Below are 23,638 nucleotides of genomic sequence, written 5' to 3' on the forward strand. Positions count from 1 at the left end.
TGTTTACAATAATTTAATACTAAACAAACACAGTGAAATATATTTTTTTTCGTTAGGTTCAGAATGATTATGGCGAAATTATTGCATACAGAAATTTTCACTTGTCCTATATGGCAAGATGAGCGTTGCTATTTAAGACAAGATCGCAAGTTCTGCCTATTCGGCACGACATATATATATATATATATATATATATATATATATATATATATATATATATATATATATATATATATATATATATATATATATATATATATATTTATATATATATATATAAAATATAGGGGGTGGTAGGAGCAAATTCTCAAACAGCTTCAGGGAGAACCTTGAGTTTTCCCTGAAGCAAGTTTATTCTTTTCTCTGAGGATGAGGGTCCCTATAACAGTTCTAGAGGTGGTACCTCCCTATATATATATATATATATATATATATATATATATATATATATATATATATATATATATATATATATATATATATATATATATATATATATATATATATATATGTCGTGCCGAATAGGCAGAACTTGCGATCTTGTCTTAAATAGCAACGCTCATCTTGCCATATAGGACAAGTGAAAATTTCTGTATGCAATAATTTCGCCATAATCATTCTGAACCTAACGAAAAAAAATATATTTCACTGTGTTTGTTTAGTATTAAATTATTGTAAACAAATCTAAAATATATTTAGATGGGTTAGGCTTAAATGTGACAATCATCGACAGGTTAGGTTAGGTAAGGTATGTCAGGACACGGAACAAGTGTTTCTTGATGCGGGTCTTAGTCATAATGATGACCCACAGCTGGAGCTTGTGTCGTCTGGCAGAGGCCTTCCACTGGCTTTCCCGGTTATAATTATTCAATTCAATTCAATTCAGTTCAAGTTTATTCTCTATAATGGTTACAATGTGGGGTTTACAGGTTTTGGTTAGGTAAGTTTTCTAAGATTCTTCTGGTGCAAAATTATAAATTTTTACATTAACATTAATGAAAAAAATATATCTTTAAACATATAAGAGAAAATTTCAGAAAGGACTTAATTTTAAATGAGTTCTTGCTAATTGACCAGTTTTACATATTCGGCACGACATATATATATATATATATATATATATATATATATATATATATATATATATATATATATATATATATATATATATATATATATATATATATATATATTTATATATAAAGAAACCAAAGACTGACTTCCCTTAACAAAAACTGTCAGTGATACGCTGTTATAAAACTGTCAATAAGTCTATCATCAGCACTTTTCTGCTCTGTTTTTCCCACACACACACGCGCGTCTTCGTGTTTTTGTCATTAGTCGATACAGATTCTCAGTTTTGCTAGCAGGGTTCATGTTGACAGCACATCACTGCCGTCGGGGAGTACTGAAAATGGCTCGATTGTACTGTTGGTGCTGTTGTAGCAAAGGTTTTGTAAAACGTGAAGGGCTACAATATCTACTGCGCAGTTTGATTCAAGGTTTATTAAAATATTCATGCCGAGTCTGCATGTAAGCTGAGACGGCAGATTGTCTCCCAGTTCACCCTGCAAGTGAATTTAAGGTCAGAACTCAGTACACCAGTGCCTCTACGTTAACTGGTCTTCCACCTTTTAAATGTGACAATCATCGACAGGTTAGGTTAGGTAAGGTATGTCAGGACACGGAACAAGTGTTTCTTGATGCGGGTCTTAGTCATAATGATGACCCACAGCTGGAGCTTGTGTCGTCTGGCAGAGGCCTTCCACTGGCTTTCCCGGTTATAATTATTCAATTCAATTCAATTCAGTTCAAGTTTATTCTCTATAATGGTTACAATGTGGGGTTTACAGGTTTTGGGTATTTTGTGGTTTACATGTTATAAAATACTAATTACAGAAGGGGCCACTAGGACACCTAGCATGGCTAGGCATTTCGAGCAGACTTAGATTAATTCTTAACATTAAATCCTTACAGATTATGGTATTAAGGCTAAGAGACTACATCATAATTTGCGAGTTTAGCAATGTGAATGCTTTTGTTTTGGCACAATACAAGGTGTCTATATTTGAGTATCATAGGCAAACTTATGACTAGTTAGGATTTATTATTTTAAGATTAAGATTAGTATTTCTGGGTTTATAGTCAGTGGGTGAGTGAGTGTAATTTTGAACCACCAGGTGGTTATCATGTAGTTAGATGTCGGGGTGTATCAGGGAGATAAGATGTTTTCTAACTGTAGTTTTGAAAGTGATGAATGTGTCTGCAGTTCTAGAGTTTTCAGGTAGGGTGTTCCAGATTTTAGGTCCTTTGAAATACATAGAATTTTTGTAAAGGTTTAGTCGAACACGGGTAATGTCATAGAGATGTTTGTGTCTGGTGTTATGCCTGTGGATCCTGTCACAACTATCAAGAAAGCATTTTAGGTCAAGGTTAATATTGGAATTTAAGGTCCTGTAGATATAGATTGCACAGTAGTAAGTGTGGATGTTCTGAACAGGGAGTAAGTTTAGATCTATGAAGAGGGGGGGTGTGTTGCCAGGGATGGGATTTAGTGATTATTCTTACTGCAGCTTTTTGTTGGGTTATTATTGGCTTTAGGTGTGTTGCTGCAGTTGAACCCCAAGCACAGATAGCATAGGTGAGGTATGGATATATAAGTGAATGGTATAGTGTGAGAAGGGCAGTTTGCGGCACGTAGTATCGTATCTTGGAGAGGATCCCCACCGTTTTGGATACTTTTTTTGTTATGTTGGATATGGGTGCTGAAATTTAGGTTGTTGTCAAGGTATAGGCCAAGGAATTTGCCCTCACTATGTCTGGCAATTAGAGTGTTGTCGATCTTAATGTTAAGTTGCGCAACACCTGCTCTGCTACCAAACATAATATAGTAGGTTTTGCCAGTGTTAAGCGTAAGTTTATTGGCTGTCATCCAAGTCGATATTTTGATCAGCTCCTCGTTAACAATGGTGTTGAGGGTGGCAAGATTAGGGTGGGAGATGACAAAAGTCGTGTCGTCAGCAAAGAGAATGGGTTTTAGGTGTTGGGATACGTTTGGAAGATCATTGATGTAAATGAGGAAGAGCAGGGGACCAAGGACACTTCCCTGCGAAACTCCAGTATCCAGTATTATGGTTGCTATTATAACAGTTTGATTACTTAACGTTGACTGTTACAGATCTAGCTCTGGGTCCTGGGTCGCTGATCCTCGTCTTCTCACCCCCACAGAACTTCCTCTGCTTTCATGACTCACGAAATCGTAATAACCGAGCCAGCTGACCCAGTGGTTAACGCACTGACCCCTGAGTTTTAGGACTCACTTGCCATGGGTTCAACCCCCACCCGTTCCGGGATTTCCCTGCTTGTCCAGGAATCTAGAATATAAACTAAATATTACAGAAATAGGAAATGTTACGAAAAATACAAGAAAATAATTATAAACGTATACTAAATATATTACTGCACTCCTGCAGTAATCCTGCTGGAGTGCGGAATTTTTAAAAGGTTGTTCAGTAATGGTGTCTTTCACGGCACGTATACCTGGAGTATACCTGGAGAGAGTTCCGAGGGTCAACGCCCCTGTGGCTCGGTCTGTGACCAGGCCTAATGGTGGACCAGGGCCTGATCAACCAGGCTGTTACTGCTAGCCGCGCGCAGTACAACATACAATCCACAGCCCGGTTGGTCAGGTACCGACTTTAGGTGCTTGTCCAGTGCCAGCTTGAAGACAGCCAGGGGTCTATTGGTAATCCCCCTTATGTATGCTGGGAGGCAGTTGAACGGTCTCGGGCCCCTGACACTTATTGTATTGTCTCTTAACGTGCTAGTGACACCCCTGCTTTTCTTTAGGGGGATGTTGCATCGTCTTCCGAGTCTTTTACTTTCGTTGTAAGTGATTTTCGTGTGCAAGTTCGGTACTAGTCCCTCTAGGATTTTCCAGGTGTATATAATCATGTATCTCTCCCGCCTGCGTTCCAGGGAATACAGGTTCAGGAACTTCAAGCGCTCCCAGTAATTGAGGTGTTTTATCTCCGTTATGCTCGCCGTGAAGGTTCTCTGTACATTTTCTAGGTCAACAATTTCACCTGCCTTGAAAGGTGCTGTTAGTGTGCAGCAATATTCCAGCCTAGATAGAACAAGCGGCCTGAAGAGTGTCATCATGGGCTTGGCCTCCCTAGTTTTGAAGGTTCTCATTATCCATCCTGTCATTTTTCTAGCAGATGCGATTGATACAATGTTAAGGCTCCTGAATGATATTCTTGTTCTGTTTTTGTCTCCCGTTGTTTGCTGGTATATCATAACTAAGTAATTAATTTTGGATCCTGAGGTCGGTACCATATTGTCCGCGAATCTCACGGAGTTAAAAAAATATTTCTTCGATTTTCTCCTAACATAGTATAATTGTGAGTATTATAAGGTATCTCAATGTACTGTGGTCTAAGTTTCTATTTTGTTTATATTCAGAGCAGTAATGACGGAGGAGAGTGATGCCGCTACGTCCCAGCCACACAGTAGCATCAGCAGCAGCAGTGACCAAGGTGGTGCAGCATCCACGTCGGAGGTTGGCGACTGGACAGACAGGTCTGCATCGATCTCTTATTATACATACATCTTTCTTGTTTTGATTACGTCATTGGCTTCTGTATATATATTACACACACAGACACACGGGGCCAGGAACTGTGACTCGATCCCTGCAACCACATATACGTCAGTACACACACACACCCACAGGCAGACTGTGTAAGAAAACACTCCAGTAGTGAGTGTAAGAAACTCCAGTGCTGAGTGTAAGAAACTCCAGTAGTGAGTGTAAAAAACTTCAGTACTGAGTGTAAGAAACTCCAGTACTGAGTGTAAGAAACTCCAGTACTGAGTGTAAGAAAATCCAGTACTGAGTGTAAGAAACTCCAGTACTGAGTGTAAGAAACTCCAGTACTGAGTGTAAGAAAACACTCCAGTACTGATTGTAAGAAACTCCAGTACTGAGTGTAAGAAACTCCAGTACTGAGTGTAAGAAAACACTCCAGTACTGATTGTAAGAAACTCCAGTACTGAGTGCAAGAAAACACTCCAGTACTGATTGTAAGAAACTCCAGTACTGAGTGCAAGAAACTCCAGTAATGAGTGTAAGAAACTCCAGTACTGATTGTAAGAAACTCCAGTACTGAGTGTAAGAAACTCCAGTAATGAGTGTAAGAAACTCCAGTACTGAGTGCAAGAAACTCCAGTAATGAGTGTAAGAAACTCCAGTACTGATTGTAAGAAACTCCAGTACTGATTGTAAGAAACTCCAGTAATGAGTGTAAGAAACTCCAGTACTGATTGTAAGAAACTCCAGTACTGATTGTAAGAAACTCCAGTACTGAGTGTAAGAAACTCCAGTAATGAGTGTAAGAAACTCCAGTACTGAGTGCAAGAAACTCCAGTACTGAGTGTAAGAAACTCCAGTACTGAGTGCAAGAAACTCCAGTACTGAGTGCAAGAAACTCCAGTAATGAGTGTAAGAAACTCCAGTACTGAGTGTAAGAAACTCCAGTACTGAGTGTAAGAAACTCCAGTACTGAGTGCAAGAAACTCCAGTAATGAGTGTAAGAAACTCCAGTACTGATTGTAAGAAACTCCAGTACTGATTGTAAGAAACTCCAGTAATGAGTGTAAGAAACTCCAGTACTGATTGTAAGAAACTCCAGTACTGATTGTAAGAAACTCCAGTAATGAGTGTAAGAAACTCCAGTAATGAGTGTAAGAAACTCCAGTACTGATTGTAAGAAACTCCAGTAATGAGTGTAAGAAACTCCAGTAATGAGTGTAAGAAACTCCAGTACTGAGTGTAAGAAACTCCAGTACTGATTGTAAGAAACTCCAGTACTGATTGTAAGAAACTCCAGTAATGAGTGTAAGAAACTCCAGTACTGAGTGTAAGAAACTCCAGTACTGATTGTAAGAAACTCCAGTACTGATTGTAAGAAACTCCAGTACTGAGTGTAAGAAACTCCAGTACTGAGTGTAAGAAACTCCAGTAATGAGTGTAAGAAACTCCAGTACTGATTGTAAGAAACTCCAGTAATGAGTGTAAGAAACTCCAGTACTGATTGTAAGAAACTCCAGTAATGAGTGTAAGAAACTCCAGTACTGAGTGTAAGAAACTCCAGTACTGATTGTAAGAAACTCCAGTACTGATTGTAAGAAACTCCAGTAATGAGTGTAAGAAACTCCAGTACTGATTGTAAGAAACTCCAGTAATGAGTGAAAGAAACTCCAGTAATGAGTGTAAGAAACTCCAGTAATGAGTGTAAGAAACTCCAGTACTGAGTGTAAGAAACTCCAGTAATGAGTGTAAGAAACTCCAGTACTGAGTGTAAGAAACTCCAGTAATGAGTGTAAGAAACTCCAGTACTGAGTGTAAGAAACTCCAGTAATGAGTGTAAGAAACTCCAGTACTGAGTGTAAGAAACTCCAGTAATGAATTTAAGAAACTCCAGTACTGAGTGTAAGAAACTCCAGTAATGAGTGTAAGAAACTCCAGTACTGATTGTAAGAAACTCCAGTACTGATTGTAAGAAACTCCAGTACTGATTGTAAGAAACTCCAGTACTGATTGTAAGAAACTCCAGTAATGAGTGTAAGAAACTCCAGTACTGAGTGCAAGAAACTCCAGTACTGAGTGTAAGAAACTCCAGTACTGATTGTAAGAAACTCCAGTACTGATTGTAAGAAACTCCAGTACTGAGTGTAAGAAACTCCAGTAATGAGTGTAAGAAACTCCAGTACTGATTGTAAGAAACTCCAGTAATGAGTGTAAGAAACTCCAGTACTGAGTGCAAGAAACTCCAGTAATGAGTGTAAGAAACTCCAGTAATGAGTGTAAGAAACTCCAGTAATGAGTGTAAGAAACTCCAGTAATGAGTGTAAGAAACTCCAGTACTGATTGTAAGAAACTCCAGTAATGAGTGTAAGAAACTCCAGTAATGAGTGTAAGAAACTCCAGTAATGAGTGTAAGAAACTCCAGTACTGATTGTAAGAAACTCCAGTAATGAGTGTAAGAAACTCCAGTAATGAGTGTAAGAAACTCCAGTACTGATTGTAAGAAACTCCAGTACTGATTGTAAGAAACTCCAGTACTGATTGTAAGAAACTCCAGTACTGATTGTAAGAAACTCCAGTACTGATTGTAAGAAACTCCAGTACTGATTGTAAGAAACTCCAGTAATGATTGTAAGAAACTCCAGTACTGAGTGTAAGAAACTCCAGTACTGAGTGTAAGAAACTCCAGTAATGAGTGTAAGAAACTCCAGTACTGAGTGTAAGAAACTCCAGTACTGATTGTAAGAAACTCCAGTACTGATTGTAAGAAACTCCAGTAATGAGTGTAAGAAACTCCAGTACTGATTGTAAGAAACTCCAGTAATGAGTGAAAGAAACTCCAGTAATGAGTTTAAGAAACTCCAGTAATGAGTGTAAGAAACTCCAGTAATGAGTGTAAGAAACTCCAGTACTGAGTGTAAGAAACTCCAGTAATGAGTGTAAGAAACTCCAGTACTGAGTGTAAGAAACTCCAGTAATGAGTGTAAGAAACTCCAGTAATGAGTGTAAGAAACTCCAGTAATGAGTGTAAGAAACTCCAGTACTGATTGTAAGAAACTCCAGTAATGAGTGTAAGAAACTCCAGTACTGAGTGCAAGAAACTCCAGTAATGAGTGTAAGAAACTCCAGTAATGAGTGTAAGAAACTCCAGTAATGAGTGTAAGAAACTCCAGTAATGAGTGTAAGAAACTCCAGTACTGATTGTAAGAAACTCCAGTAATGAGTGTAAGAAACTCCAGTAATGAGTGTAAGAAACTCCAGTAATGAGTGTAAGAAACTCCAGTACTGATTGTAAGAAACTCCAGTAATGAGTGTAAGAAACTCCAGTAATGAGTGTAAGAAACTCCAGTACTGATTGTAAGAAACTCCAGTACTGATTGTAAGAAACTCCAGTACTGATTGTAAGAAACTCCAGTACTGATTGTAAGAAACTCCAGTACTGATTGTAAGAAACTCCAGTACTGATTGTAAGAAACTCCAGTAATGATTGTAAGAAACTCCAGTACTGAGTGTAAGAAACTCCAGTACTGAGTGTAAGAAACTCCAGTACTGAGTGTAAGAAACTCCAGTACTGAGTGTAAGAAACTCCAGTACTGATTGTAAGAAACTCCAGTACTGAGTGTAAGAAACTCCAGTACTGAGTGTAAGAAACTCCAGTACTGATTGTAAGAAACTCCAGTACTGAGTGTAAGAAACTCCAGTACCGATTGTAAGAAATTCCAGTACTGAGTGTAAGAAACTCCAGTACTGAGTGTAAGAAACTCCAGTAATGAGTGTAAGAAACTCCAGTACTGATTGTAAGAAACTCCAGTAATAATTGTAAGAAACTCCAGTACTGATTGTAAGAAACTCCAGTACTGATTGTAAGAAACTCCAGTACTGAGTGTAAGAAACTCCAGTAATGATTGTAAGAAACTCCAGTACTGATTGTGTAAGAAACTCCAGTACTGAGTGTAAGAAACTCCAGTAATGATTGTAAGAAACTGCAGTACTGATTGTAAGAAACTGCAGTACTGATTGTAAGAAACTCCAGTACTGAGTGTAAGAAACTCCAGTAATGAGTGTAAGAAACTCCAGTACTGATTGTAAGAAACTCCAGTACTGATTGTAAGAAACTCCAGTACTGAGTGTAAGAAACTCCAGTAATGATTGTAAGAAACTCCAGTAATGAGTGTAAGAAACTCCAGTAATGAGTGTAAGAAACTCCAGTACTGAGTGTAAGAAACTCCAGTACTGAGTGCAAGAAACTCCAGTACTGAGTGTAAGAAACTCCAGTAATGAGTGTAAGAAACTCCAGTACTGATTGTAAGAAACTCCAGTACTGAGTGTAAGAAACTCCAGTAATGAGTGTAAGAAACTCCAGTAATGAGTGTAAGAAACTCCAGTAATGAGTGTAAGAAACTCCAGTAATGAGTGTAAGAAACTCCAGTAATGAGTGTAAGAAACTCCAGTAATGAGTGTAAGAAACTCCAGTAATGAGTGTAAGAAACTCCAGTAATGAGTGTAAGAAACTCCAGTAATGAGTGTAAGAAACTCCAGTAATGAGTGTAAGAAACTCCAGTAATGAGTGTAAGAAACTCCAGTAATGAGTGTAAGAAACTCCAGTAATGAGTGTAAGAAACTCCAGTACTGATTGTAAGAAACTCCAGTACTGATTGTAAGAAACTCCAGTACTGATTGTAAGAAACTCCAGTACTGAGTGTAAGAAACTCCAGTACTGATTGTAAGAAACTCCAGTACTGATTGTAAGAAACTCCAGTACTGAGTGTAAGAAACTCCAGTACTGATTGTAAGAAACTCCAGTACTGATTGTAAGAAACTCCAGTACTGAGTGTAAGAAACTCCAGTAATGAGTGTAAGAAACTCCAGTAATGAGTGTAAGAAACTCCAGTAATGAGTGTAAGAAACTCCAGTAATGAGTGTAAGAAACTCCAGTACTGATTGTAAGAAACTCCAGTAATGAGTGTAAGAAACTCCAGTAATGAGTGTAAGAAACTCCAGTACTGAGTGTAAGAAACTCCAGTAACTGTTGAGATATTCAAGTACTGAGTAAACATGATCTCTCACCATAATGCTGTTAATTATAAAGTCATGTAATTACATTCGCTGCCGTATATTATATTGCTTCTCTGTTCCTAGCTGATCACCTTTAATCGTAGATAACTCTTTAAAGGAAAGGAAGAATTGCCTTGGTACTGTTGAAGACCTCCTAATGTAGGAATCTGAGCTACCTCCCATTTCTCAAGAGATGTATGACTCTAGTTTAGCTCTTCTTTCTAAAATAACAATAAAAATAATTGTTCCAGTTACAACTAGGGCAGGGTAAGCTACCTACCAAATTCACTTTTCTTTCATTTCTTGTTAACAGTGTATAGTAAATTACACAAATAACCCGCACATAAAACAGAGAAGCGGTCCGACTTGGACCATTGACTTTGTCAATGGTCCAAGTCGGACCGAAACGTCGTCCTAAGCTTCTCTCTTTTATGTGCGGGTTATTTGTGTATCGTTCCAGTCACGGTATTGTGCATTTTTTGTTATTTAGTGTATGGTAAGACTGAGTTGCGTTTACTGTAGGGTAGCGTAATGTCATAACAATGTTTCCCGTGTTGTGCCTCGTCAGGGGGTCCACGTCGTGGATGTTGGAGGAGATCCTCAACCTGTCCAGGCAACTGTTGGCTGACAAGTAAGTCGCTGCTTCTCTTCCAATATTTACACAATACCCAGGCAAGTAAAACCCCTATTTATAAAGATTTAGACCCACTTCAGCTAGCATCAGAAGCCATGTGACATGAAGTAAAGATTCAGCGTCCAAGTGTGCTACAGTGGTTTCTATCATTATCTGTATATTTACGTTTTGTTACGATTCCTGGAATACCAATATAAAGATGGTAGCCTCACGTGTTCGAGAGATCACGCGTTGGTGGTGTATGTGGTAGTTCAATACTGTGTCACTGGTCCACACCTCAGCCATCTTCATGATCCTCCTGGACTGTGTCAGCAGCAGCACTGGTCCACACCTCAGTCATCTTCATGATCCTCCTGGACTGTGTCAGCAGCAGCACTGGTCCACACCTCAGTCATCTTCATGATCCTCCTGGACTGTGTCAGCAGCAGCACTGGTCCACACCTCAGTCATCCTCATGATCCTCCTGGACTGTGTCAGCAGCATCACTGGTCCACACCTCAGTCATCCTCATGATCCTCCTGGACTGTGTCAGCAGCATCACTGGTCCACACCTCAGTCATCTTCATGATCCTCCTGGACTGTGTCAGCAGCATCACTGGTCCACACCTCAGTCATCCTCATGATCCTCCTGGACTGTGTCAGCAGCATCACTGGTCCATGCCTCAGTCATCCTCATGATCCTCCTGGACTGTGTCAGCAGCATCACTGGTCCACACCTCAGTCATCCTCATGATCCTCCTGGACTGTGTCAGCAGCATCACTGGTCCACACCTCAGTCATCCTCATGATCCTCCTGGACTGTGTCAGCAGCATCACTGGTCCATGCCTCGGTCATCTTCATGATCCTCCTGGACTGTGTCAGCAGCATCACTGGTCCATGCCTCGGTCATCTTCATGATCCTCCTGGACTGTGTCAGCAGCATCACTGGTCCATGCCTCGGTCATCTTCATGATCCTCCTGGACTGTGTCAGCAGCATCACTGGTCCATGCCTCAGTCATCCTCATGATCCTCCTGGACTGTGTCAGCAGCATCACTGGTCCACACCTCAGTCATCCTCATGATCCTCCTGGACTGTGTCAGCAGCATCACTGGTCCACACCTCAGTCATCCTCATGATCCTCCTGGACTGTGTCAGCAGCAGCACTGGTCCACACCTCAGTCATCTTCATGATCCTCCTGGACTGTGTCAGCAGCAGCACTGGTCCACACCTCAGTCATCTTCATGATCCTCCTGGACTGTGTCAGCAGCAGCACTGGTCCACACCTCAGTCATCCTCATGATCCTCCTGGACTGTGTCAGCAGCATCACTGGTCCACACCTCAGTCATCCTCATGATCCTCCTGGACTGTGTCAGCAGCATCACTGGTCCACACCTCAGTCATCCTCATGATCCTCCTGGACTGTGTCAGCAGCAGCACTGGTCCACACCTCAGTCATCTTCATGATCCTCCTGGACTGTGTCAGCAGCAGCACTGGTCCACACCTCAGTCATCTTCATGATCCTCCTGGACTGTGTCAGCAGCAGCACTGGTCCACACCTCAGTCATCCTCATGATCCTCCTGGACTGTGTCAGCAGCATCACTGGTCCACACCTCAGTCATCCTCATGATCCTCCTGGACTGTGTCAGCAGCATCACTGGTCCACACCTCAGTCATCTTCATGATCCTCCTGGACTGTGTCAGCAGCAGCACTGGTCCACACCTCAGTCATCTTCATGATCCTCCTGGACTGTGTCAGCAGCAGCACTGGTCCACACCTCAGTCATCTTCATGATCCTCCTGGACTGTGTCAGCAGCAGCACTGGTCCACACCTCAGTCATCTTCATGATCCTCCTGGACTGTGTCAGCAGCAGCACTGGTCCACACCTCAGTCATCTTCATGATCCTCCTGGACTGTGTCAGCAGCAGCACTGGTCCATGCCTCAGTCATCCTCATGATCCTCCTGGACTGTGTCAGCAGCAGCACTGGTCCATGCCTTAGTCATCTTCATGATCCTCCTGGACTGTGTCAGCAGCAGCACTGGTCCACACCTCAGTCATCCTCATGATCCTCCTGGACTGTGTCAGCAGCAGCACTGGTCCACACCTCAGTCATCTTCATGATCCTCCTGGACTGTGTCAGCAGCAGCACTGGTCCACACCTCAGCCATCCTCATGATCCTCCTGGACTGTGTCAGCAGCAGCACTGGTCCATGCCTTAGTCATCCTCATGATCCTCCTGGACTGTGTCAGCAGCAGCACTGGTCCATGCCTCAGTCATCCTCATGATCCTCCTGGACTGTGTCAGCAGCATCACTGGTCCACACCTCAGTCATCTTCATGATCCTCCTGGACTGTGTCAGCAGCAGCACTGGTCCATGCCTTAGTCATCCTCATGATCCTCCTGGACTGTGTCAGCAGCAGCACTGGTCCATGCCTCAGTCATCCTCATGATCCTCCTGGACTGTGTCAGCAGCATCACTGGTCCACACCTCAGTCATCTTCATGATCCTCCTGGACTGTGTCAGCAGCAGCACTGGTCCATGCCTCAGTCATCTTCATGATCCTCCTGGACTGTGTCAGCAGCATCACTGGTCCACACCTCAGTCATCTTCATGATCCTCCTGGACTGTGTCAGCAGCATCACTGGTCCACACCTCAGTCATCTTCATGATCCTCCTGGACTGTGTCAGCAGCATCACTGGTCCACACCTCAGTCATCTTCATGATCCTCCTGGACTGTGTCAGCAGCATCACTGGTCCACACCTCAGCCATCCTCATGATCCTCCTGGACTGTGTCAGCAGCAGCACTGGTCCACACCTCAGTCATCTTCATGATCCTCCTGGACTGTGTCAGCAGCAGCACTGGTCCATGCCTCAGTCATCTTCATGATCCTCCTGGACTGTGTCAGCAGCATCACTGGTCCACACCTCAGTCATCTTCATGATCCTCCTGGACTGTGTCAGCAGCATCACTGGTCCACACCTCAGTCAACTTCATGATCCTCCTGGACTGTGTCAGCAGCATCACTGGTCCACACCTCGGTCATCCTCCTGGACTGTGTCAGCAGCATCACTGGTCCACACCTCAGTCATCCTCATGATCCTCCTGGACTGTGTCAGCAGCAGCACTGGTCCATGCCTCGGTCATCTTCATGATCCTCCTGGACTGTGTCAGCAGCATCACTGGTCCATGCCTCGGTCATCTTCATGATCCTCCTGGACTGTGTCAGCAGCATCACTGGTCCACACCTCAGTCATCCTCATGATCCTCCTGGACTGTGTCAGCAGCATCACTGGTCCACACCTCAGCCATCCTCATGATCCTCCTGGACTGTGTCAGCAGCAGCACTGGTCCACACCTCAGTCATCCTCATGATCCTCCTGGACTGTGTCAGCAGCATCACTGGTCCACACCTCAGCCATCCTCATGATCCTCCTGGACTGTGTCAGCAGCATCACTGGTCCACACCTCAGCCATCCTCATGATCCTCCTGGACTGTGTCAGCAGCAGCACTGGTCCACACCTCAGTCATCTTCATGATCCTCCTGGACTGTGTCAGCAGCATCACTGGTCCACACCTCAGTCATCCTCATGATCCTCCTGGACTGTGTCAGCAGCATCACTGGTCCACACCTCAGCCATCCTCATGATCCTCCTGGACTGTGTCAGCAGCATCACTGGTCCACACCTCAGTCATCTTCATGATCCTCCTGGACTGTGTCAGCAGCAGCACTGGTCCACACCTCAGTCATCTTCATGATCCTCCTGGACTGTGTCAGCAGCATCACTGGTCCACACCTCGGTCATCCTCCTGGACTGTGTCAGCAGCATCACTGGTCCACACCTCAGCCATCCTCATGATCCTCCTGGACTGTGTCAGCAGCAGCACTGGTCCACACCTCAGCCATCTTCATGATCCTCCTGGACTGTGTCAGCAGCATCACTGGTCCACACCTCAGTCATCCTCATGATCCTCCTGGACTGTGTCAGCAGCATCACTGGTCCACACCTCAGTCATCTTCATGATCCTCCTGGACTGTGTCAGCAGCAGCACTGGTCCACACCTCAGTCATCTTCATGATCCTCCTGGACTGTGTCAGCAGCAGCACTGGTCCACACCTCAGTCATCTTCATGATCCTCCTGGACTGTGTCAGCAGCAGCACTGGTCCACACCTCAGTCATCCTCATGATCCTCCTGGACTGTGTCAGCAGCATCACTGGTCCACACCTCAGTCATCTTCATGATCCTCCTGGACTGTGTCAGCAGCAGCACTGGTCCATGCCTCAGTCATCTTCATGATCCTCCTGGACTGTGTCAGCAGCATCACTGGTCCACACCTCAGTCATCTTCATGATCCTCCTGGACTGTGTCAGCAGCATCACTGGTCCACACCTCAGTCATCTTCATGATCCTCCTGGACTGTGTCAGCAGCAGCACTGGTCCATGCCTCAGTCATCTTCATGATCCTCCTGGACTGTGTCAGCAGCAGCACTGGTCCACACCTCAGTCATCCTCATGATCCTCCTGGACTGTGTCAGCAGCAGCACTGGTCCACACCTCAGCCATCCTCATGATCCTCCTGGACTGTGTCAGCAGCATCACTGGTCCACACCTCGGTCATCCTCCTGGACTGTGTCAGCAGCATCACTGGTCCACACCTCAGTCATCCTCATGATCCTCCTGGACTGTGTCAGCAGCAGCACTGGTCCACACCTCAGTCATCTTCATGATCCTCCTGGACTGTGTCAGCAGCAGCACTGGTCCACACCTCAGTCATCTTCATGATCCTCCTGGACTGTGTCAGCAGCAGCACTGGTCCACACCTCAGTCATCCTCATGATCCTCCTGGACTGTGTCAGCAGCATCACTGGTCCACACCTCAGTCATCCTCATGATCCTCCTGGACTGTGTCAGCAGCATCACTGGTCCACACCTCAGTCATCCTCATGATCCTCCTGGACTGTGTCAGCAGCAGCACTGGTCCACACCTCAGTCATCTTCATGATCCTCCTGGACTGTGTCAGCAGCAGCACTGGTCCACACCTCAGTCATCTTCATGATCCTCCTGGACTGTGTCAGCAGCAGCACTGGTCCACACCTCAGTCATCTTCATGATCCTCCTGGACTGTGTCAGCAGCAGCACTGGTCCACACCTCAGTCATCTTCATGATCCTCCTGGACTGTGTCAGCAGCAGCACTGGTCCACACCTCAGTCATCTTCATGATCCTCCTGGACTGTGTCAGCAGCAGCACTGGTCCATGCCTCAGTCATCCTCATGATCCTCCTGGACTGTGTCAGCAGCAGCACTGGTCCATGCCTTAGTCATCTTCATGATCCTCCTGGACTGTGTCAGCAGCAGCACTGGTCCACACCTCAGTCATCCTCATGATCCTCCTGGACTGTGTCAGCAGCAGCACTGGTCCACACCTCAGTCATCTTCATGATCCTCCTGGACTGTGTCAGCAGCAGCACTGGTCCACACCTCAGCCATCCTCATGATCCTCCTGGACTGTGTCAGCAGCAGCACTGGTCCATGCCTTAGTCATCCTCATGATCCTCCTGGACTGTGTCAGCAGCAGCACTGGTCCATGCCTCAGTCATCCTCATGATCCTCCTGGACTGTGTCAGCAGCATCACTGGTCCACACCTCAGTCATCTTCATGATCCTCCTGGACTGTGTCAGCAGCAGCACTGGTCCATGCCTTAGTCATCCTCATGATCCTCCTGGACTGTGTCAGCAGCAGCACTGGTCCATGCCTCAGTCATCCTCATGATCCTCCTGGACTGTGTCAGCAGCATCACTGGTCCACACCTCAGTCATCTTCATGATCCTCCTGGACTGTGTCAGCAGCAGCACTGGTCCATGCCTCAGTCATCTTCATGATCCTCCTGGACTGTGTCAGCAGCATCACTGGTCCACACCTCAGTCATCTTCATGATCCTCCTGGACTGTGTCAGCAGCATCACTGGTCCACACCTCAGTCATCTTCATGATCCTCCTGGACTGTGTCAGCAGCATCACTGGTCCACACCTCAGTCATCTTCATGATCCTCCTGGACTGTGTCAGCAGCATCACTGGTCCACACCTCAGCCATCCTCATGATCCTCCTGGACTGTGTCAGCAGCAGCACTGGTCCACACCTCAGTCATCTTCATGATCCTCCTGGACTGTGTCAGCAGCAGCACTGGTCCATGCCTCAGTCATCTTCATGATCCTCCTGGACTGTGTCAGCAGCATCACTGGTCCACACCTCAGTCATCTTCATGATCCTCCTGGACTGTGTCAGCAGCATCACTGGTCCACACCTCAGTCAACTTCATGATCCTCCTGGACTGTGTCAGCAGCATCACTGGTCCACACCTCGGTCATCCTCCTGGACTGTGTCAGCAGCATCACTGGTCCACACCTCAGTCATCCTCATGATCCTCCTGGACTGTGTCAGCAGCAGCACTGGTCCATGCCTCGGTCATCTTCATGATCCTCCTGGACTGTGTCAGCAGCATCACTGGTCCATGCCTCGGTCATCTTCATGATCCTCCTGGACTGTGTCAGCAGCATCACTGGTCCACACCTCAGTCATCCTCATGATCCTCCTGGACTGTGTCAGCAGCATCACTGGTCCACACCTCAGCCATCCTCATGATCCTCCTGGACTGTGTCAGCAGCAGCACTGGTCCACACCTCAGTCATCCTCATGATCCTCCTGGACTGTGTCAGCAGCATCACTGGTCCACACCTCAGCCATCCTCATGATCCTCCTGGACTGTGTCAGCAGCATCACTGGTCCACACCTCAGCCATCCTCATGATCCTCCTGGACTGTGTCAGCAGCAGCACTGGTCCACACCTCAGTCATCTTCATGATCCTCCTGGACTGTGTCAGCAGCATCACTGGTCCACACCTCAGTCATCCTCATGATCCTCCTGGACTGTGTCAGCAGCATCACTGGTCCACACCTCAGCCATCCTCATGATCCTCCTGGACTGTGTCAGCAGCATCACTGGTCCACACCTCAGTCATCTTCATGATCCTCCTGGACTGTGTCAGCAGCAGCACTGGTCCACACCTCAGTCATCTTCATGATCCTCCTGGACTGTGTCAGCAGCATCACTGGTCCACACCTCGGTCATCCTCCTGGACTGTGTCAGCAGCATCACTGGTCCACACCTCAGCCATCCTCATGATCCTCCTGGACTGTGTCAGCAGCATCACTGGTCCACACCTCGGTCATCCTCCTGGACTGTGTCAGCAGCATCACTGGTCCACACCTCAGCCATCTTCATGATCCTCCTGGACTGTGTCAGCAGCATCACTGGTCCACACCTCAGTCATCCTCATGATCCTCCTGGACTGTGTCAGCAGCATCACTGGTCCACACCTCAGTCATCTTCATGATCCTCCTGGACTGTGTCAGCAGCAGCACTGGTCCACACCTCAGTCATCTTCATGATCCTCCTGGACTGTGTCAGCAGCAGCACTGGTCCATGCCTCAGTCATCTTCATGATCCTCCTGGACTGTGTCAGCAGCATCACTGGTCCACACCTCAGTCATCTTCATGATCCTCCTGGACTGTGTCAGCAGCAGCACTGGTCCATGCCTCAGTCATCTTCATGATCCTCCTGGACTGTGTCAGCAGCATCACTGGTCCACACCTCAGTCATCCTCATGATCCTCCTGGACTGTGTCAGCAGCAGCACTGGTCCACACCTCAGTCATCCTCATGATCCTCCTGGACTGTGTCAGCAGCAGCACTGGTCCACACCTCAGCCATCCTCATGATCCTCCTGGACTGTGTCAGCAGCATCACTGGTCCACACCTCGGTCATCCTCCTGGACTGTGTCAGCAGCATCACTGGTCCACACCTCAGTCATCCTCATGATCCTCCTGGACTGTGTCAGCAGCAGCACTGGTCCACACCTCAGCCATCCTCATGATCCTCCTGGACTGTGTCAGCAGCATCACTGGTCCACACCTCAGTCATCCTCATGATCCTCCTGGACTGTGTCAGCAGCAGCACTGGTCCACACCTCAGCCATCCTCATGATCCTCCTGGACTGTGTCAGCAGCATCACTGGTCCACACCTCAGTCATCTTCATGATCCTCCTGGACTGTGTCAGCAGCATCACTGGTCCACACCTCAGCCATCCTCATGATCCTCCTGGACTGTGTCAGCAGCATCACTGGTCCACACCTCAGTCATCCTCATGATGCTCCTGGACTGTCAGCAGCAGCACTGGTCCACGCCTCAGTCATCCTCATGATCCTCCTGGACTGTGTCAGCAGCATCACTGGTCCACACCTCAGTCATCCTCATGATGCTCCTGGACTGTCAGCAGCAGCACTGGTCCACACCTCAGTCATCCTCCTGGACTGTGTCAGCAGCAGCACTGGTCCACACCTCAGCCATCCTCATGATCCTCCTGGACTGTGTCAGCAGCAGCACTGGTCCACACCTCAGTCATCCTCCTGGACTGTGTCAGCAGCAGCACTGGTCCACACCTCAGTCATCTTCATGATCCTCCTGGACTGTGTCAGCAGCAACAATGGTCCACACCTCAGTCATCCTCATGATCCTCCTGGACTGTGTCAGCAGCATCACTGGTCCACACCTCGGTCATCCTCCTGGACTGTGTCAGCAGCATCACTGGTCCACACCTCGGTCATCCTCCTGGACTGTGTCAGCAGCATCACTGGTCCATGCCTCAGTCATCTTCATGATCCTCCTGGACTGTGTCAGCAGCATCACTGGTCCACACCTCAGTCATCTTCATGATCCTCCTGGACTGTGTCAGCAGCATCACTGGTCCACACCTTAGTCATCTTCATGATCCTCCTGGACTGTGTCAGCAGCAGCACTGGTCCATGCCTCGGTCATCTTCATGATCCTCCTGGACTGTGTCAGCAGCATCACTGGTCCACACCTCAGTCATCTTCATGATCCTCCTGGACTGTGTCAGCAGCATCACTGGTCCACACCTCAGTCATCTTCATGATCCTCCTGGACTGTGTCAGCAGCATCACTGGTCCACACCTTAGTCATCCTCATGATCCTCCTGGACTGTGTCAGCAGCAGCACTGGTCCACACCTCAGTCATCTTCATGATCCTCCTGGACTGTGTCAGCAGCAGCACTGGTCCACACCTCAGTCATCTTCATGATCCTCCTGGACTGTGTCAGCAGCATCACTGGTCCACACCTCAGTCATCTTCATGATCCTCCTGGACTGTGTCAGCAGCATCACTGGTCCACACCTCGGTCATCCTCCTGGACTGTGTCAGCAGCAGCACTGGTCCACACCTCAGCCATCCTCATGATCCTCCTGGACTGTGTCAGCAGCATCACTGGTCCACACCTCAGTCATCTTCATGATCCTCCTGGACTGTGTCAGCAGCATCACTGGTCCACACCTCAGTCATCCTCATGATCCTCCTGGACTGTGTCAGCAGCAGCACTGGTCCACACCTCAGTCATCCTCATGATCCTCCTGGACTGTGTCAGCAGCATCACTGGTCCACACCTCAGTCATCTTCATGATCCTCCTGGACTGTGTCAGCAGCATCACTGGTCCACACCTCAGTCATCTTCATGATTCTCCTGGACTGTGTCAGCAGCAGCACTGGTCCATGCCTCGGTCATCTTCATGATCCTCCTGGACTGTGTCAGCAGCAGCACTGGTCCACACCTCAGCCATCCTCATGATTCTCCTGGACTGTGTCAGCAGCAGCACTGGTCCATGCCTCGGTCATCTTCATGATCCTCCTGGACTGTGTCAGCAGCATCACTGGTCCATGCCTCAGTCATCTTCATGATCCTCCTGGACTGTGTCAGCAGCAGCACTGGTCCATGCCTCTGTCATCTTCATGATCCTCCTGGACTGTGTCAGCAGCAGCACTGGTCCACACCTCAGTCATCTTCATGATCCTCCTGGACTGTGTCAGCAGCAGCACTGGTCCACACCTCAGTCATCTTCATGATCCTCCTGGACTGTGTCAGCAGCATCACTGGTCCATGCCTCGGTCATCTTCTTGATCCTCCTGGACTGTGTCAGCAGCATCACTGGTCCATGCCTCGGTCATCTTCATGATCCTCCTGGACTGTGTCAGCAGCATCACTGGTCCATGCCTCAGTCATCTTCATGATCCTCCTGGACTGTGTCAGCAGCATCACTGGTCCATGCCTCGGTCATCTTCATGATCCTCCTGGACTGTGTCAGCAGCATCACTGGTCCACACCTCAGTCATCTTCATGATCCTCCTGGACTGTGTCAGCAGCATCACTGGTCCACACCTTAGTCATCCTCATGATCCTCCTGGACTGTGTCAGCAGCAGCACTGGTCCATGCCTCGGTCATCTTCATGATCCTCCTGGACTGTGTCAGCAGCATCACTGGTCCATGCCTCGGTCATCTTCATGATCCTCCTGGACTGTGTCAGCAGCATCACTGGTCCATGCCTCGGTCATCTTCATGATCCTCCTGGACTGTGTCAGCAGCATCACTGGTCCATGCCTCGGTCATCTTCATGATCCTCCTGGACTGTGTCAGCAGCATCACTGGTCCATGCCTCGGTCATCTTCATGATCCTCCTGGACTGTGTCAGCAGCATCACTGGTCCATGCCTCGGTCATCTTCATGATCCTCCTGGACTGTGTCAGCAGCATCACTGGTCCACACCTCAGTCATCTTCATGATCCTCCTGGACTGTGTCAGCAGCAGCACTGGTCCATGCCTCGGTCATCTTCATGATCACCTGGTAGCATTATATTAAAGATCAAGAAACTCGTCAGGCGATTTAATCTGGCTTATAAACCAAAATTTTACCTTCATCAATCCTCTTTGCTGATGTTTATATCTAAAACCATAAATAAAAAAAAACATTGACAAAGTGACATAATTAATGGTGAAAGAACTGCCACAAATTTTCACAATTGACTTTATTAAATGGACAATAACATTTTAAGTGACTGATATTTTGATTAAGTGTATGATAGTCTTTCCCATATGCTCTTGTGGATACTTCACAAAAATATCCTAATTTTTGTGCCCGAGTAACGACCCACTGGAGTACTACTGACTTCCAGGAATCATGTCTTCTCCAACATATCCCTTCAATGGGATATTTTGATGTTCCTAAAGGCTATTAATTCAAGGAGTTGGAACAATTTTCCATTTTCTTTAATCAAACTTGATTGCCTTATATTCCCCAGGCGTTGAGGCACCAGTAGATTTAGCGCTTCCCTATGAATATAAGAATAATATTAATGTTCCCAAAGGGTGACCCAGGTGACTAAATTATAGAGGCATTTTGCTTTTGAAGCCGAAATTGAATAGCATGAGAAGCTGGGTTTCGTGGAACATGGCATCCAATAATTTAATGTCTGTTTATCACGAGCACCTTCATGACCCCTCATTATCTAACATATATTCAGAAGCTTTGTGTGAACTGGTTATTCTTTTTCAGCTTTCAGTAGTCGCTACAAAATTTACTATTTAATGGCAGAAATAAGTGCTAGTCACCCTTTATTACCTTGGTCACCCCTTGTATCACTCTGTAATACTTCGTCCTCCTTGATCATTCTGTGTCCCCCCCATGGTCACACTTCGTCCTCTTTAGTCCATTAGCCACATCTTGTTTCCGTTGGTCACCTGTTGTCCCTCTCTGGACGTATCTGTCCCTCCTAGTAATCCTCCAATCCCCATTTGTCAATGAGTAGAGATCTTCCCCGATATTACAGTATAGCTTTGTCCTTTATAGAGGGTCGGCAGCAGCCAAGTTAGCTGCAGAGGTAATGAAGGCAACGGAGAGAGTCCTTCAACTTAATACCAGGTAAGTCTACAACACCTTGTTGCACACTCCAACTGCTGTCCTCACGATCTAACATAAGCATTGACTCTTCAATAGCTTGTGCATGGATATTATATTCTTTGATTTTTTTTACTTAGCATATTTCTCATGTAAACTTTATATTGTAATTCAGCCTAACGCAGATAAATTTATGGGAATTGAAAAGCTGACGGGTCTACTGGTTGAAAATTCATGAACTGAGGCTTATTGTCAGTGGCAAACATTGTCAGTGGCAAACATTGTCAGTGGCAAACATTGTCAGTGGTAAACATTGTCAGTGGCAAACATTGTCAGTGGCAAACATTGTCAGTGGCAAACATTGTCAGTGGCAAACATTGTCAGTGGCAAACATTGTCAGTGGCAAACATTGTCAGTGGCAAACACTGTCAGTGGCAAACATTGTCAGTGGCAAACATTGTCAGTGGCAAACACTGTCAGTGGCAAACATTGTCAGTGGCAAACATTGTCAGTGGCAAACACTGTCAGTGGCAAACATTGTCAGTGGCAAACACTGTCAGTGGCAAACACTGTCAGTGGCAAACATTGTCAGTGGCAAACATTGTCAGTGGCAAACATTGTCAGTGGCAAACACTGTCAGTGGCAAACATTGTCAGTGGCAAACATTGTCAGTGGCAAACATTGTCAGTGGCAAACATTGTCAGTGGTAAACATTGTCAGTGGCAAACATTGTCAGTGCCAAACATTGTCAGTGGCAAACATTGTCAGTGGCAAACATTGTCAGTGGCAAACATTGTCAGTGGCAAACATTGTCAGTGGCAAACACTGTCAGTGGCAAACATTGTCAGTGGCAAACATTGTCAGTGGCAAACATTGTCAGTGGCAAACATTGTCAGTGGCAAACATTGTCAGTGGCAAACACTGTCAGTGGCAAACATTGTCAGTGGCAAACACTGTCAGTGGCAAACACTGTCAGTGGCAAACATTGTCAGTGGCAAACATTGTCAGTGGCAAACATTGTCAGTGGCAAACACTGTCAGTGGCAAACATTGTCAGTGGCAAACATTGTCAGTGGCAAACATTGTCAGTGGCAAACATTGTCAGTGGCAAACATTGTCAGTGGCAAACATTGTCAGTGGCAAACATTGTCAGTGGCAAACATTGTCAGTGGCAAACATTGTCAGTGGCAAACATTGTCAGTGGCAAACACTGTCAGTGGCAAACATTGTCAGTGGCAAACATTGTCAGTGGCAAATATTGTCAGTGGCAAACATTGTCAGTGGCAAACATTGTCAGTGGCAAACATTGTCAGTGGCAAACATTGTCAGTGGCAAACACTGTCAGTGGCAAACATTGTCAGTGGCAAACATTGTCAGTGGCAAACATTGTCAGTGGCAAACATTGTCAGTGGCAAACATTGTCAGTGGCAAACATTGTCAGTGGCAAACATTGTCAGTGGCAAACACTGTCAGTGGCAAACACTGTCAGTGGCAAACACTGTCAGTGGCAAACATTGTCAGTGGCAAACATTGTCAGTGGCAAACATTGTCAGTGGCAAACATT

The 23,638-nt window shown here is 46.0% G+C and overlaps 1 long non-coding RNA gene across 1 annotated transcript; it reads left to right on the forward strand.

Annotated features, from left to right (window-relative positions):
• Positions 1-4,462: 4,462 nt before the first annotated feature.
• Positions 4,463-22,099, forward strand: LOC138852439 (uncharacterized). Its single transcript, XR_011391750.1, has 3 exons — positions 4,463-4,581; positions 10,212-10,274; positions 22,028-22,099. It is a non-coding gene; the product is annotated as an uncharacterized lncRNA (long non-coding RNA).
• The last annotated feature ends 1,539 nt before the right edge of the window (positions 22,100-23,638 follow it).

Source organism: Cherax quadricarinatus, chromosome 8 (genome assembly GCF_038502225.1).
Source record: "Cherax quadricarinatus isolate ZL_2023a chromosome 8, ASM3850222v1, whole genome shotgun sequence".
NCBI classification, from domain to species: Eukaryota; Metazoa; Arthropoda; class Malacostraca; order Decapoda; family Parastacidae; genus Cherax; species Cherax quadricarinatus.